The following is a 12,633-nucleotide window of genomic DNA, read 5'->3' on the forward strand; positions in this document are numbered from 1 at the left end:
CCAGGGCGACTCTTGAAGGTCCCGATAGCAAGCTACCGTGGTGAACCTCCCCCTTAAAAAATAGAGTTAATATAGTGTGAGTCAATGACTCACATATCATATATTAAACTGATAAGAACATATACTACACTTGATCTTAGCCAAAAGGACGAGAAAGGTATGCTTTTCCATGTGTTATGCCGGGCCATTTTATGTCACTTGTTAAATTAAATCTCTCTTTCTAGGCAGTGTGGGATAAAAATGTGTGTGGCAAATTAGAAGGACTCTAAGAAGTTCATCTATAAAAATTAAGGTCATGGAAACAACGTTTTTGATTTATTTTTTGATTCGTCAATGGATTTTCTTTATTTATTGATAAAAATCACCAGTGATTAAGTTCAATATCTTCCAAGAGGAAAAGTATAAAGTGATTTCTTTTCATTTTCTTAAGTTTTTGGTGAACTCGGTTATCCAATATCTACGTGGCTGGTAGAGTTCCATGATTGTGGAACGGACCGAAAACCACAATTGATATTGAAAACCACCAATATCTCTAGTTTGTCTCATTGTACTAATTATTTAGTTTGGAGTTTTTTTTGGTGAAGATAGAATAAAATTGATGTTGAGAATTTTTATGCAAAACCCAACTAATTCAGGATTGAGGCATCATTGCAATTGTTGAATTGCTATTTTTGTATTATAGTTTTATTGCATTCTCAGAAAGGAAAATAAAATAATATGATGTACTAGGCTGATCTTATTTGCATCACCTTCAGGATCTAAATAGGATAGAAAATTCTAAAACTGTCAGTACAATTACATGTGAAAGAGAATTTAGTCTCCTTTGATCTAGTCTGGACTTAAGTTTGGAACCTTCTATCTCAGGAGGCAGTTACAATCAGTGTTTTAAAGGGCGGGGGGTGTGAGATGAGACGTTTTATGTAGTACGGGGTGAGGCGTAAGCCCCGAGACATGGGGAGTAAGTCCCATGGATCTACGGGGCATAGTCTCATGTATATTCAATTTTATAATTTTATTACTAAGAAAATAAGCAAAAGTAAAATTAAACTTTCAATGATTTTACAAGTAAATTTTAGGGATAATTTCAGAGACCTCCCTCCAGGTTTCGCTCTATAACACTCACCTCCCCTGTGATTTACGATATTACGTTTACCTCCCTTATTTTCATTTTCTTGTAACCATTCTTTCAACCTATTTAAAATAAATATAAATTAATTTAGTTTTGACATTCGTATCCTTCTATATATTAATTTCTTCATATTTATAAATATTATATATATATATATATATATATATACATATTTTTTTATCAAACAAGGATCAAAGTCTTCATTCAAGCTGACCCACCATTTTCACCAAATATTAACTATACTCGATGTTTAGATCACATCAAACGATAAGACCTAAACTAAATACTTAGGGTGAAAAACATAATTATCCAGTAGACAAAAGGAGTATTTTATATGTGATGTAGAATCAAAATCCACAAAATAAGAATACTTAGTTTGCATTAGCAATGATATGAGATTTGAAGAAGAATACCTAATTTGCTTGATTTTGCAGGGAAGATGGCTGACTCTTGCGAAGAAGAATGGAGAAAAATTGAACAAGACTGGTAAATTGGAAGTTTGAAGAGAAGAGGACTTTTAATTCTTAAGAAAATTTATTTGTGCTGATTTATTTTTAAAATATTTGTTAAATGAGTTATTTTTTTATATTATATTTATTAATATGAAGAAATTAATATATAGAAGGGTAAAATTGTCAAATTTAAATTAATATTTTAAATAGGTTTAAAGAATGGTTACAAGAAAATTAAAATAAGGGAGGTAGACGTAATATATTAAACCACAGGGGAGGTGAGTGTTATAGAGCGAAACCTGGAGAGAGGTCTCTGAAATTATCTCTATCTATTATAAATAACCAATAATATTGTCACACCCCTTTTCGCACCGGCGGATAGGGTTTTTCCAATTTCAGTGACGGTATTGATTAAGGGATTATTTAATTTATTTTTCAAAGTCGCCACTTGGAATTGAGTTATGGTGTTCCAAGTCACCTTTTCTTTAATTCCTAATCAAATGGAAATGACTCTTTATAGAAATTCGGGTAAGGAATTCTATTGATCGAGGGAAGGTATTAGGCATCCCTCGAGTCCCGTGGTTCTAGTATGGTCGCTTTATTATACTTATACTTATCTTAATTGTTTTTGGATAAATTGTGTCTAAGGACATGGTTCACTTGTATTTTTTATTGTTGAATTTTATTGATCTTAAACAGGATGCATAACTGCATTTTCGATCTTGACATTTAGAGACATAACTGTCTTCCCTTCTCGAGTGCATCACACCTAATAATCTCAATTTACACTTCTTGGTTTGAATTAATAAAAAATTAATTATTAAAACAATTTAGTCAAGGTGCGTCACCACATCCTTGAGTTTATTTTTAATTGTCTCAAAAAAAATGTGCAACCGCATTCTTAATTGAAGCGAATATTTTCAATATACCTAAAAGTTCATCTAAAATTAAGAGTAAATATTTGTTCCTTATAAAAAATAATAATCAAATAACATAAAACTAATATAAACTTTTAGAGTGCATGATAAAAATTTAGATCAATATTACATCTTTTTGTTTTTATTTACTCTTAAAGTTAACGTCAAAAGTAAGCATTACACGGGTAGCAATTTCTTACTAATCTAACAAAACAATGACGAATTACTAAAACAATTTTTTTTTTTATTTGATAAAATAAAAGCAACAATAATTTTTTAGCCTAATAATCTCTATTTTTATCCTTATTGGCATCTAAGTTAAAACAAGAACACAATCACAACCCGTTCATTTTTAAGAAATAACAACTAACAAATAAAAATAAATAAATCAAGATAACCACCAATTAAAACTATCTCAATTCATTAAATAGAGATATGCTTAACACTTAACTCAATATTCAATCAAATAATGAATAAAAAAAAGGAAAACTTGTCATAAAATTACATCAAATTCCATAAATAAATTAAAGAGATAAGGTAAAGTTAAATATCGCAAATGAAAAAAATAAGTACCACAAGATTTGACTGAAGCTCGATTAAAACACCCACAAATCTTTTGTTGTTATGCGTGGATAGTGGAGTAATCTAGTATGTATTGTGTTTTTTTGGGTGTGTATGGTTTTTTCCTTTTTTCCTTCACGTTTTTTTTTTTGTGTGTCTTACAAGAAAATATATTTTGGTTGTTTGTATCTTTGCTCCGTGTATGTTGCCTTTTTTTTTTTTTTTTGGGTTGTGTCGTGTGTGTATTTTTTTTTTCTTTTTCTTTTTGGTATTGCTGATTGTAGTATTTATAGGTGAGGGTGTGGGTAGATGTGAGGGAGTGATGGTGAGGTTTTGGGTTGTGGGTGAGAGTAAGTGGGAGGTTAATTTTATTTATTTTTCTTTAATTAAATATATGTAAAACAATATTAATAATAAAAATATTAGTCAATAAAAATTAATCGAAAATTATAATTAAAAATACAAGATTATTTATTAAACCTAATTTAAAAGAAAACATATATATATATATTTTTTGTCATTTTTTATTATATTGCAAAATAAAACTTAGCCTAAAATCAATTTTTTAAAAATGTTTTAAAATAAACTTAACAAAATAAGATAAAAATTAAAATATTTAATTTAAATATAAAGGAACTTTTTAACCAATAAAAATGGTGTATAACTTTAAGTTCAGTAAAAAATTACGTGTCTACAAATATATAGAAAAATTATTATGATTTTTATTTGAGATAGATATTAATAACCAATAATGAAGAAAAAAAGTACTATAATTATTATTTGAGAAATATCACTACATTAATAATAAAAATATTATTTAAAGCAAAAAATAATAATTAAAAACACTCGGGGCATACGTTTTTATGCCCAAAACTTATGATTTTATGCTTAGTGCTTATGCCCCAAATTCTAGGACTTATCAATTTGCGCCCGAAGCATTTTTGGTACTCCCCGCCCTAAGACTCTCCCAAAAAACGTTTTTGAAAACACTGGTTGATAGCTATAGAAGTTTTACTACTAATGGTAATAATACTGATATTTAGTTTCATTCCTTTTTTTCTCTACCATTTCAGATTGTGATGATATCAGTATACTTCCATTTTTTCCTTTAAAAAATATTAATTAAATCTTGATTGATGAAACTTTTGATTAAGGGAGCAAGTATCATTTGTCTAATGGATATCACGAAATCATGAATTGAAAAACCTACATGAGGACCCATTTGGTAGAAGGTGATGAATAGTTGTTGGACTCAGCCTCTTCTGTGTCTCTTGTTGATGCTGGTGAAAAGGATTCAACTACTAAATCGACTTTCACAAATTTCAATGAATCACCTTACTGGAAGTTTAGATATATTAGAGATATAATTAGAAGCCCAAACTTGGTAACGGAAAGATTTATGTTGAGTGAGACTCATAGTATTATTGTTCTTGATCTCTTTGATCAGTTGGAGAATCAGAAGGCACAAATAAATAATGCAAAAAAGCAGTTGGAGATTAGGAGAAGAGTATTCTTTGATTCGGTAGTTGAATGTTTGAAATTCATTTGATTGTAAACAGAGTTTTGGCAGAGGTTTTGAAGCTTGGGATGAAATGTGGACAACCACTTCTTCCTTTTGATCAATGTTGTCCATTTTGCCCAAGCTTCAAAACCTCGGTCAAAACTCTGTTTACATCTGAATTCCAGATATTCAACCACCTAATCAAACACCACTTTTCTCCTAATCTTCACCTGCTTTTTTTGTATATTTATTAATTCAAGCCTTCTGATCCTCTCTGATTCTCTAAGTGGTAAAAGAGATCAAAAATCAATAATACTTTGAGCCTCACTCAACACAAATCTTGCCATTACCAAGTCTAAACTTCTAATATATCTCTAATATATCTACAATTCCAATAAGGTGATTAATTAAAATTTGTGCGAGTCAATGTAGTAGTTAAATCATTTTCACTAGGATTAGCAAGAGAAACGGAAGAGATTAAATCTCACAATTCTGCATCACCTTCCACCAAATATGTCCTCATGTAGGTTTTTCAATTTATAATTTCATGAGATTAACCAGACAAACAGATGACACTTGCTCCCCGAATCTTAAGTTTTATTAGTCAAAATTTAATTGATATATTTTCAGGGGGAAATGGAAGTATATTGGTAATGACTACATTCAGTTCTTCATTCAATGTAATGACTTGACAACATCTTTAAAGTCCATGAGCAATTACTACACTGATCTTATGAGAAAGTGTATCACCTAATTTTTATGAATCTCTTATAATTTTGAGTTAAACAAACCTTATGAAATGCCTTTTCTTTAACATTTCTATTAAGCAAATTCAACTACCTTCTTCATATAAATAATTTATTGAAGCAAAGCTATACAACCAAATTAGAGAACAATGACTAAAAAGGCATAAAAACAAGTAGTCAATATAGTCATAGAAAGAAATTTGACGAAAGAGTGGACACCTAACAGATCGAATTCAACATATATCATCATAATCTTAAATAGGAGAAAAAAAATAGAATGAAACTAAGTGTTAGTATTATTACCACCAGTAGTTAAACTTTTGTAGCCATCCCAAGAGTTGCATCTGTCTCCTGAAATAAAAGGTTCCAAACTTGAGGTCAGACTAGAACAAGGGAGTCTGAATTCTTTTTCACACGTAATGTTGCAGGCAGTTTTAGGATTTTCTACTCTATTTTGGATCCTGAAATTGATGCAGATAAGATTAGCCTAGCTAGTACATTATACTATTTTTTTCCTTTCTATGAAAATGCAGTATAGTAATAATACAGAAATAGGAATTCAACAACTGCAATAATACCTCAATCCTGAATTAGTTGGATTTTGCATATAAAATCTCAACATGAATTTTATTTCATCTCTACCATTTTTCCCAATACTTAATAATTTGTAGTACACATTCAAACAAAAAGCAGAGTCAGTTGAAAAACGAAACAATGAAGAAGCCAGATGGCTAAAAAAATGAACCTTTGAAAGCTGATCTCAACAACAACAGCAATAGCAACAACATCAAGGTGGGGAATGTTAATCCCCCATAACCAAAGGGGGAAGAAGTTCTCGATTGCTGCTTGATTACCTATGTCGATTGCGTTAAACTTTCAGTTCTACACAAAGCGCTGTGGGGGAACACAAGAGAAAACATCTCTGTAGAGGCGATGAGAACAAGGAGAAGAAGAGGCGGAGAGCACACATCAAAAAACCCTATCATTTAGGGTTCTTTTATATTCACCTGGTCTGACTACTTTTGGGCCGACCAGCTCTTTTTTGGTATATTTATGTGTGGATCCGTGTAGGAGCCCATTTTTTATTAAATAAAATGGACCATGAGTCTAGATTTAAACTTACAAAAAGGGATATTGGTAGTTTTCAATGTCAATTGTGGTATTCGGTTCATTCCACAACTATACTTGATTGGTTTGGTTTTACCTAAAAAAAATGTCAATTTGAGATCAAACCAACCCGACATTATATATAATTTTTTTAAATTATAATTTTTTATATATAGAAGTATTTACTTTGTATTATTTTTAAAATATTTCTTATACCTTTTCATAGTTTTTATCTTTTATCATATTATTTCTAGTTTTTGAGACTTGAATTTTGAATGGTTCAATAAAGATTATAGGCCATAGATATTAGTAACTCTAACAAAACTCAAATTAAAATCAAATCAATTCTAGTGCTCAGAAAAAGGGTTACTTCAACACTAAGAATGATAATAATATTTGTTCTTTAATTTTCCACAAATGAACTCATCTCCGCTTCACAAGATCATGCAAAATATAAATAATACACTAAATATTATTTAAATAAAAGAGGTATTATATATAATAATGTCTTTATCTTATCTTTTGTGTCTGTGCGCGCGTGCTCGTGTGCGTGCATATGTGTGTGAATTTTAATTGAAAATTTTAAATAATTTTTGAGGGTTTTTTCTTATATGAAAAGAGTATAAAACAAAATAATTATATTAAACCTTTCTATAAATGTGTAGATGTATAATTTGGTTCCATAGGGAAAACACTTTTTTTTTTTACATGTAATCATCTTTTTAGAAGTGAAAGAACATTCTTTAAATTTATAACGATTTCAAAATACATAACATAAATATACAATTTTCAAAGTAAAAAAAAGCAACAGAAGAAGAAATAAATAAATATACTTTGAAGAATAGATTAGATATATTGAGTTTGTTTATTATAATTAATATACTTTTATTGTAATAAGTAATGGTTACAATTAAATAGCGAGTAATGTTTTAATCGTGGAAATTTCTACGTATGTATTTATCCATATAATATATATTTGACTACATATACATACATCATCTTCTTAGTTTAAATTTTTGTGATAAGTCTAACACTAATTTATAATTCCCTCGGTAAAACAAACTAATATTAGTCAATACTTTATATCATTTATTTGCGTAATTAAATTTGACTATATTCATTTCGATCTTTTCTGCCCTTCTCTAACCAAATATGAATTGTAATTATATTTAATGAATTGAATTTTGTAGAAATATAATAAACAATTATTATGGAGTCAGATGAAATTAATACAGCTTGATCTTCTGATGAAAAAGTAAGTTATATCATTTCTTTATAATATCTATAACAATGATCATGTCTCAATTATTTTAAATAATATAATTTTTTTTTTTTTTGCGTATATAATTTTTTTAAAAGTTTTCNGAAACTAAGTGTTAGTATTATTACCATCAGTAGTTAAACTTTTGTAGCTACCCAAAGAGTTGCATCTGTCTCCTGAAATAGAAGGTTCCAAACTTGAGGTCAGACTAGAACAAGGGAGTCTGAATTCTTTTTCACACGTAATGCTGCTGACAATTTTAGGATTTTCTACTCAATTTTGGATCCTGAAATTGATGCAGATAAGATTAGCCTAGCTAGTACATTGTACTATTTTTTCCTTTCTAAGAAAATGCAATATAGTAATAATACAGAAATAGGAATTCAACAACTGCAATAATACCTCAATCCTAAATTAGTTGGATTTTGCATATAATATCTCAACATCAATTTTATTCCATCTCTACCATTTTTCCCAATACATAATAATTTGTAGTACACCTTCAAACAAAAAGCAGAGTCAATTGAAAAACGAAACAATGAAGAAGCCAGATGGCTAAAAAAATGAACCTTTGAAAGCTGATCTCAACAACAACAACAATAGCAACAACATCAAGGTGGGGAATGTTAATCCCCCATAACCAAAGGGGGAAGAAGTTCTCGATTGCTGCTTGATTACCTATGTCGATTGCGTTAAGCTTTCAGTTCTGCACAAAGCGCAGTTGGGGAGCACAAGAGAGAACATCTCTGTAGAGGCGAAAAGAACAAGGAGAAGAAGAGGCGGAGAGCACAAATCAGAAAACCCTATCATTTAGGGTTCTTTTATATTCACCTGGTTTGACTACTTTTGGGCCGACCAACTCTTTTTTGGTATATTTATGTGTGGATCCGTTTAGGAGCCCATTTTTTATTAAATAAAATGAACCATGAGTCTAGATTTAAACTTACAAAAAGGGATATTGGTAGTTTTCAATGTCAATTGTGGTTTTCGGTTCATCCCACAACTATACTTGATTGGTTTGGTTTTACCTAAAAAAAATGTCAATTCGAGATCAAATCAACCCGACATTATATATATAATTTTTTAAATTATAATTTTTTATATATAGAATTATTTACTTTGTATTATTTTTAAAAATATTTCTTATACTTTTTCATAGTTTTTATCTTTTATCATATTATTTCTAGTTTTTGAGACTTGAATTTTGAATGGTCCAATAAAGGTTATAGTCCATAGATATTAGTAACTCTAACAAAACTCAAATTAAAATCAAATCAATACTAGTGCTAAGAAAAAGGGTTGCTTCAACACTAAGAATGATAATAATATTTGTTCTTTAATTTTCCACAAATGAACTCATCTCCGCTTCGCAAGATCATGTAAAATATAAAAAATACACTAAATATTATTTAAATAAAAGAGGTATTATATATACTAATGTCTTTATCTTATCTTTTGCGTGTGTGTGCGCGTGTGCGTGTGCATGTGCGTGCGTATGTGTGTGAATTTTAGTTGAAAATTTTAAATACTTTTTGAGGGTTTTTTCTTATATGAAAAGTATATAAAACAAAATAATTATATTAAACCTTTCTATAAATGTGTAGATGTATAATTTGGTTCCATAGGGAAAACACTTTTTTTTTTTACATGTAATCATCTTTTTAGAAGTGAAAGAACATTCTTTAAATTTATAACGATTTCAAAATACATAACATAAATATACAATTTTCAAAGTAAAAAAAAGCAACAGAAGAAGAAATAAATAAATATACTTTGAAGAATAGATTAGATATATTGAGTTTGTTTATTATAATTAATATACTTTTATTGTAATAAGTAATGGTTACAATTAAATAGCGAGTAATGTTTTAATCGTGGAAATTTCTACGTATGTATTTATCCATATAATATATATTTGACTACATATACATACATCATCTTCTTAGTTTAAATTTTTGTGATAAGTCTAACACTAATTTATAATTCCCTCGGTAAAACAAACTAATATTAGTCAATACTTTATATCATTTATTTGCGTAATTAAATTTGACTATATTCATTTCGATCTTTTCTGCCCTTCTCTAACCAAATATGAATTGTAATTATATTTAATGAATTGAATTTTGTAGAAATATAATAAACAATTATTATGGAGTCAGATGAAATTAATACAGCTTGATCTTCTGATGAAAAAGTAAGTTATATCATTTCTTTATAATATCTATAACAATGATCATGTCTCAATTATTTTAAATAATATAATTTTTTTTTTTTTTGCGTATATAATTTTTTTAAAAGTTTTCACGCATGCATTTTTCTCGATAGTTTTTATAACTTACATAACAAACACCAATAAAGAATATATTTTAATCATTAAAATTTATTTATTTTAAACAATCAATTATAAATTTTAAAATTTTATTAGTAATTAGAAGATTTTTCAACATAAGTAAGTTACTAATTTGAACCAAGAGAAAATAATTATAAATTTTAAATTTGATTTATACTTAAGCAGAATTTCAACCATAATTAAGATAAATTCATGAGGAAGTGGTTTCAACCATAATTAAAATTGGAAATAGTCTTTTTTGGAAAAATTCAGAATCTGGAAATTTGGCTAAGTATGGGAAACAAATGAGTTTTTGGTCAAGTTTGAACAGTCATAACTCCTAGCTCAGGATAATTTAGGTGTAGTTCCAGTTATATTTGGAAATCCCTTGGAATGATCTTTCCAACGCTGCGGAGTTTGCTCTATTCCGAGTTCGTATGAGTGAGTTATGCCCTTTGGAAGTTGGGATGTTGGCAGGGCAGTTAACCCGATTTTGTAAGGGTGGTCTTTTCCCTAGCCATTTCTTTTGGGTTATATTGAGGTGTTAGACTGATTTTAAATCAGTTTTTCGTTTTTTTAAAAGAGTGAGAGTTAGGGCTTTTGAGAGAAGAGAGAAAGAAGAGGAGAAAGAGAAGAAGGAGCAAGGATTCATCGAGATCGTTATGGATATCGTCGGGGGTGATCCCTATTCAGGTACGTGAGATCATAGTCTTGGGTTGGTTCATTCCCCCACACGCCAAACTCGTTTTAATTCCGAGAAAAGATTGGTTGTGTTTGTTGAAGTTTGTGGTTGTGTTTGTAGAAGTTGTGGTTGTGTTGTTGAAGTTTCTTGTGGGTTTGGTGCATGTTTCCGGTTGTAAATCCGAGTTAAATCTATGGTATATTAAGGGTTTTAATGATCCCAAGTGTTTGGGGAAAGAACCTTTGAAGTTAAGAGAGTTTAGAGTTGGAAAAAACGAAGGAGAAAAGTCAGGCAGCTTGCATGAAACAAGTCTGCGTCGCAGATTTGTTCCCTCTGTGAACAAAAATCTGCTCCGCGTCGCAGACAGGATGCGGACTTCACTGTTTCAAAAATTTAATTTCGTAATTTTTCTTAAGTTTAGTTGTCCTAAATCATTTCTAAACATCATGAAGACTTTCCAAACACAAATCATAATCCTTGAATCCATAATTCAATTCAAGAAAGTTAGAATCAAGTCAAGAGAAGTTAGAAGTCAAGTTTAGGAGTTAAGAAGCAAGTCAAAGCAAGTCTTTAAAGTTTTTCAAAAGTCTTTATTAAACATTTTAACTTAGTTTTACGGCTCAAGTTTCAAGTTAAGCCAAGAGTATAGAGTTGAGTTCATTTCTCAAAAGTTATTAGGGAACTATGTATTCCCAAAGAAGTTTCTAAATGTTTTTACATTTGAGTAAGAGAGGAACTATGATTCCAAAAGAGCCTTTGGGCTAGTTTTCAAGAAAAAGGATCATCGATTCCAAGTGAGCCTTTGGGCTAGATTTTGATCAATTATCTCAAACTAAAGAAAGATGTGTTTAAAACACTTATGAGCTAAAGTATTTTGGGAGTAGTATTGAGCACCGAATTCGGGACGCGAGTTCATATTTACTCAACTTTCCATAAGAACCATGTAGCCAAACATGGGAATTAATGGGTCATTCTTTTTAGATGATCACGTAAGATTAAGCTAGTGGATCCACTAAGTTAAGTAAGGTCCTATATCACGGCAAGGTATAGGATGGTCCTTGGGCAACATGAGGTAAAACATTGTATCATCACTAGGGCTCATAGTGGTGGTTGTCGGTTAAAGAATCTCCCACTAAAGTTATATTACTTTTATATAAGTAAAGTTGAGTTGTTATTGCTTTATCTTTAACGAACTAAGTTGTTTACATTGTTTTACAATCTTTATATATATTGCATGTGTCTTATTGCTTTATATTAAGTTCGGTTATTCATGAGTCGAGCAAAGCCAAGGTAAGAGTTCCTTTGTATTCTTTTTAAGCTAAAGTTGTTGTTTTGTTTTCCAACTCGCATACTCGTACATTCAATGTACTGATGCCAGTTGGCCTGCATCTTATGACGATGCAGACACAGTTATCCAGGATCAGCATCCAGCACGCCGTTGATCCAGCTGAGCACTCCAGAGTCAGTGGTGAGCCTCTTTGCCTTCCGAAGGACTCTGTGATTTTGTGTTCCTAGTTTTGTTTTATTAGGATGTTGCGGGGTCTGTCCCAACATCCATCTCCGTGTTATAGAGGATCCACAGACAGTCGGTCAGTTAGTATTAAGTCTCTCATTTATGTATATATGTAAATATTCTATTTTGAGACATGAGTTACCCTTTGGCATGTATATGCATCAGTTAAGTTGTTTTATAACCTTGCATTACATCAAGTTATTCTGTTGAGTTAGGTTTCCATTGAGTCTAGAAAGCCAGGCCAAGGGTTCGCTTGAGGCCAGTAATGGTCTCCGTGTGCCGGTCCCGCCCAGGGTGTAGGCTCGGGGCGTGACAAACTTGGTATTAGATCACTGAGTTCAAGAGTCCTAGGGAATCTATGAAGCCCTGTCTGTAGAGTCCTAGTTATCGGCGTGAAGCGTGCCACATCTATAATTAAGAGGCTGCAACATTTAG

At 30.4% G+C, this 12,633-nt stretch overlaps 2 pseudogenes; both read right to left on the bottom strand.

Annotated features, from left to right (window-relative positions):
• On the bottom strand, window positions 1-161 carry LOC125878083 (U2 spliceosomal RNA; annotated as a pseudogene).
• A 7,621-nt stretch (window positions 162-7,782) lies between these two features.
• LOC125877677 (uncharacterized) lies at window positions 7,783-12,243 on the bottom strand (annotated as a pseudogene).
• Window positions 12,244-12,633: the final 390 nt, after the last annotated feature.

This window comes from Solanum stenotomum, chromosome 9 (genome assembly GCF_019186545.1).
Source record: "Solanum stenotomum isolate F172 chromosome 9, ASM1918654v1, whole genome shotgun sequence".
NCBI classification, from domain to species: Eukaryota; Viridiplantae; Streptophyta; class Magnoliopsida; order Solanales; family Solanaceae; genus Solanum; species Solanum stenotomum.